Genomic DNA, 5,263 nt, shown 5'->3' on the forward strand with positions numbered 1-5,263 from the left:
GGGGCGGCCTCCTTGGCCGCCATGCTTCTTGCCGGATCCCTCGGCACCGTCCTGGCCCTTCTCCTTGTCCCGCCTCTCATACTTGGCCTTTTGCTTTTCAGCAAGCAGCTCGACTTGCCGGCAGTTTTGGAGGTCGTGGCCCTTGGTGCGGTGGATCTTGCAGTACTACTTGCCAGAGCCCCCTGGCTTGTCGACAGCTGCTAAGGCCCGGCAGGAGACACACCCAGCAATCTCCTTGCCGGGGTCGTCTGCCTTGACCTTTTTGGCAGCACCGGTGTCGTCAGACCCCTCAACGGCAAGCACGGCCTTTCCCTTGCGTTTCTTGTTGCGACACCGGCCCTTCTTCGTCGGGGCGGCGGTGTCTTCGTCAGTAGAGTCGGTTTCCGCGCCGGCGTCTTCGCCGGGGTACTTCCTTCCCTCTTCAGCCCGGGCACACCTATCGGCTAGAACATAGAGTTCGGCCACATCCTTAACCTTGGTCATCGCCAGCTCTTCGCGCATCTTGCGGTTGCGCACGTTTTGATGGAACGCGCTGATCACGGCGGCGGGATGAACGTCGGGGATGTTGTACTGCACCCGACTGAATCTCTGGATGTACTTGCGCAGGGTTTCCCCTTCCTTCTGGGGAATGATATGCAGATCACTAGCCTGGCCATGAGCTTGGTGGCCTCCAGTGAAGGCGCCAACGAACTCATGGCACATATCCGACCAAGAAGAAATGGAATCCGCCGGCAAGTGCATTAACCAAGACATAACATTGGGCTTCAGTGCCAGCAGGAAGTAATTGGCAAGCACCTTGTCGTCGCGAGCTCCGGCAGCCTGCATCGCGATGGTGTAGATGCTGAGGAACTCGGACGGATGGGTCTTGCCAGTGTACTTCTTGCCCACGTCGGGCTTGAACGTGCGGTGGGACGGCCACTGGAACTGCCGCAGCTCGCGGGTAAAGGCCGGGCAGCCCACCTCGTAAGGTAGGCCGCCGGAGCCCCCCGGTGCCGGGTGGTCCGTAGCAGGTGTCGCCCGCTTGTCCGACTGGTGGAGTATATCACGCCGGCGCTCGATGGTGGTTCGAGCATCTTCGTGAGCTCGTTCTCGAAGAACTTGGCGCTGGTCGCGGTGGGTCCGTGGGTCGGACGACGCTATAGAGATGTTATCACAAGTGTCGTCACGACGAGTCGACGCCCGCGGCGGCTGGCGAGGAGGAGGAGAGTGCACCATGACTGCAGCACCCCCGGTCCTCCTAGCGCTGGCATGTGGTGGCTCGGTGGAGCGTCGGCCCGAGGGTCCCGTCGGTCGTGGATCATCTTTGTTGGCGACAGCGACGAGGCTTCGGATGGTGGCCCTCCACTCGTCGAGCTTCTCCGCGGCAGGAGGGAAGTCGAGGAGCAGCTGCGCGCGCGCCAAAGCCTTTGCTGGCGTAGGTGGCGGTGACTTCTAACCACGTTAGAAGGAGCTCCATCACGACCCAGCGGCTGCGCGCCATTTTCGCCAGCACTTCGGCAGGCATGCTGAACTCCTTCGTCCCGCGGACGACGCACGGGGCTCTTCCCACGGCGGTGCCCAGGTTCACCGGCGTGGTGACGCTGCTCGTCGCGCACACCATGGGAAGAGCGCAGTGGTCGCCGGCGTGGGCGTCTTGGACGTTGCTGCGCCGCCCGGGGGTGGCACAACGACACTCCTGGAGGGCCCCGCGCCGCCTGCGGGGGGCCCGGCTCCATCTTTGGACCTGGCGACATGCGGCCCATCGCCTGCCACGCGAACGGCGCCGCTCGCCATGCTCTGACTGCCAGGGCGATGCTGGTGCTCGCGGACCGCGGCTCGGGTTTTGTCCGCGACCGGGCCGCTGCTCGCCCGCACTGGCACGGGCCGTTCGGCCCCCGACGAGCCGATCGCCGTGGCCGTCTTCTTCTTGGGAGCCATGGCGATGAAGAAATGCTAGGCTAACTACTAGACCAGATTCTCACAATTGCGCCCCCTGGCTGGCGCGCCAAAGATGTCGGTGTGGAACGACACCTATGGGATCACAAGAATCCCTACTACGGTTGCCGGGGCGCAGGGTTGCGAGAAGAGCAGGATTAGTAATTAGCACAAGGATCGTTGACCCAGGTTCGGGCCGCGAGGATGCGTAAAACCCTAGTCCTGCTTTGGTGGCTGTATTTCAGAGAGTTCTTGAGCTCTCGAACTAGCTATGGTGGGTGCATGGTTTCAAAGAGCCGAATCCCTCTCCAGTACGCCATGGGCCTCCTTTTATAGTCGAAAGGGGCTGCCACAGTGGCACACAGGAGGTGGAAAGGCGCACAGTGCTACGAGCTTATCACTCGTATTACAGGACAAGACGCATTTAATGCGCCGCTGAGGTGTCCCCTTGCTTTATCGGGGACGGGAGCGAGGCCCGTCCCGTCTGTCGCCGCTCCTCCTCGCTTCGACACGCGCCCTGGCCAGCGATGCGTGCGGCACCATGTAGGCAGGCAGGCACCTGAGGTGGCGCGGTGGTGGAGCCTTCACGAAGATCTGCATGCCGCCACGCAGGCGTGTGCTGAGTTGGCCTGGAAGCTGCATGTTGCCACGCAGGTGCCTGCCCAGCTGGTTGGGCTGGCAGCTGCATGCGAACGACGGTGGAGACTTGGCTGGCGCGGGCCTCGCAGGTGGCCCTGCTAGCGCCCTTGGCGAGGGCCTTGCCGGGTGGCCCGGCAAGGGTCTTGCCGTGGCGCGCTGTCGTCCCCGGCAAGGATCTTGCCGGGGGTCTTGTGGCTCTCCTCGGCAAGGGTCTTGCCGAGGATCATCATCTTTTAATCCTCATCTGATCTTGAATGTTCCTTGTCTTCACAAAGATCTGCATGCCACCATGGAGGTGCCTCCCGAGCCCTGGTCCAACGTGGTCGATGGCGTTGGAGACCGGGGGCTCAAGGGTGGCGCGCTCCGCTGGTGTTGGACGAGCTGCCCCGGCAAGGGTCTTGCCGGGGCTGCTGAGGCTGCCCCCGGCAAGGATCTTGCCGGGGGAACCTGCTTCGCCTCTCTGCTTCTTTGTGGTCTCGGCCTTGGCATTGCTCTGGCTGTCTTGGGGCTTCGGTTTTACCTTGGTTCACCTCCCCTGTTCTGCTTGGTGTGGCCGTGAGCGCAGCTCCGACTGTCCGTGCACAGGTAAAGGGGTACAAAGATGCGCCCCTTCTTTTGTACACCGACAACTTAACTTTTATATGACAATTTTTTAAATTGTAGAGACCCTTAACATACAGTAAGGGTGCCACCGGTATTCTCATAGCATTTGTCGAGCTGCTAATAACTTGGCTCTCGAGCTCCATGGAGCCCTATGTTCTCAACAAAATGCGAAATGCATGTTTAGAAGTTTCAGAAAGTTCTAAACTTTTTTCCTGATATAACTCACACGACTTCTACCGAATGTTGTAGTCGTGGAGTCTATGATTGATGATGCCATCACATGTGCCTCATTATCAATGAAAACATCCACTCCCAGTGAGGGGATAATAATCCGCCTTCTTGAGATACATGTGATGTCAAACTTGTTGTCTGGTCTCAAGTTTGCTATGAGATACACTCACCTTTCCAATCATCCAATCACATGTTGACTTTCAAATTGCTACTCCCTCCGTCCATAATATAGGATGTTTTCTGACACTAGTGTAGTGTCAAAAAACATCTTACATTATGGGACGGAGAGAGTACATCATAATTTTAAGACTGGACCTGCTCGTCAAACATTATTAACTCTTTGTTAGTAACCCAAAAACTTACCAATAACGGTATTGCAAGCTTTTACTTGAAGGGCTTTATGATCATGGTCAAGAACAAATTAACATGAAAGATCGTGATGATATCCTGAACGTCTGGCTTGCAAGTATGTTGGACAAAGCGTTAGAAGTGTGACCTCCGAATCTATGAGCTTTGGCATGCCTACTTTTGTGGTCGAACAACCAAACAAATGTAGCCTACATTTTTTAATAACAAGGCCGAGGCCCCGCGTTAAATCAGTGATGCCCTTTACAGACCTGATGGCCACAGAACACACACAAGAGCAACAAAATAGAGACATAAAAATAGCAAAAGGATACATGAAACTATAGAACCAGGTAGCAAGCCACCGTATAGAAAAAACCCAAAAGCTTGAACAAACGATGCCTTCGGTTGATGCCGCGATCTTGTCAAAGAGGAGACGAAGCCAAGGAGGTGGTTTGCCGCCGGAGGAAACCCGTGTGTCATCAAATCCCCAAGGCCACAACGGCATCACATCATTTGTCTCCGCCACCAAAGAAGGCACCACCTGCCTTCTCGCGCTGGCTTGTAGGGTGCCGCATCGTCGGCATGGCGGAGTTGCTGCCCCCTGAGCATGCATAGATATCGAACAACCAGAAGCCCAAGGTAGGACGACAAGCACTAGCACCTCACTCCACGAAACACCTCATCCATTGCGATGCTCGCCTTTGAAGCCCACCACGGCGCACGACCCAGCTGCCGGACGAAAGCACCACCGAAGACGCAGTGAGAAGAAATGCATGGCGCCATGGGGAAACCGGAGCTCCAGTAGGAACCCAATCTACCACTGAGCACCGCACCAATGAAGAACACACCGACCGCAAACAACGGCCGATTACCTACGGGAGAGCATTGCCTTCCCTCCCACTCTCCAAAGGCGACACATTCAAGATAGTGAACGGCGCTGGAGTGCCACCACCACCCAAATCAAAAGGATTTTGGTTTTCACTAGGGACAAATGGGAGGGAAGGGGAGGGGAGCAGACCTCGATGATGCCTATAGGTAGAAGGAAGGAGCCCGGAGCACCGTCGACATCATGGCCTTCTCTGCCAACCAAAGGTTTCCCCTGGTCCCTGTCCCCAGCCCCAAGCCCATTGCCAGAACAGAGGCCGTCGGGATCCCGGGATGGCATGGCTGGCAAAGCTGCACGCCAAGCAATTATCGTCTTCAGATCTTGCACAAAGAGCCTGTGGAGACGACCCCCGTGTAAACTATCTACCCAGACCAAGGGAAGAAGGTATCGGATCTTCAGTTTAACCGGCTACTAAACCAAAGAAACTTATCACCTATTTACTATCTGCACCGAAGCCATGTATCTACCTGACCGGGCCCTACCTGTAATAGAAGGTTGAAGGTTTCACTCGTTATAGAACTTGACCAAACATCTCACGGCACAAGTTGGCGATAGGCGTGCAACACTTGTATGAAAGTCGGTACCATCCGGTTAAGGACATGTTTTGTCTTTCATATGTCAAGGGCTGGCAAGGCTTTTTTT

The sequence above is a fragment of the Triticum aestivum genome, chromosome 5D, assembly GCF_018294505.1.
Source record: "Triticum aestivum cultivar Chinese Spring chromosome 5D, IWGSC CS RefSeq v2.1, whole genome shotgun sequence".
NCBI classification, from domain to species: domain Eukaryota; kingdom Viridiplantae; phylum Streptophyta; class Magnoliopsida; order Poales; family Poaceae; genus Triticum; species Triticum aestivum.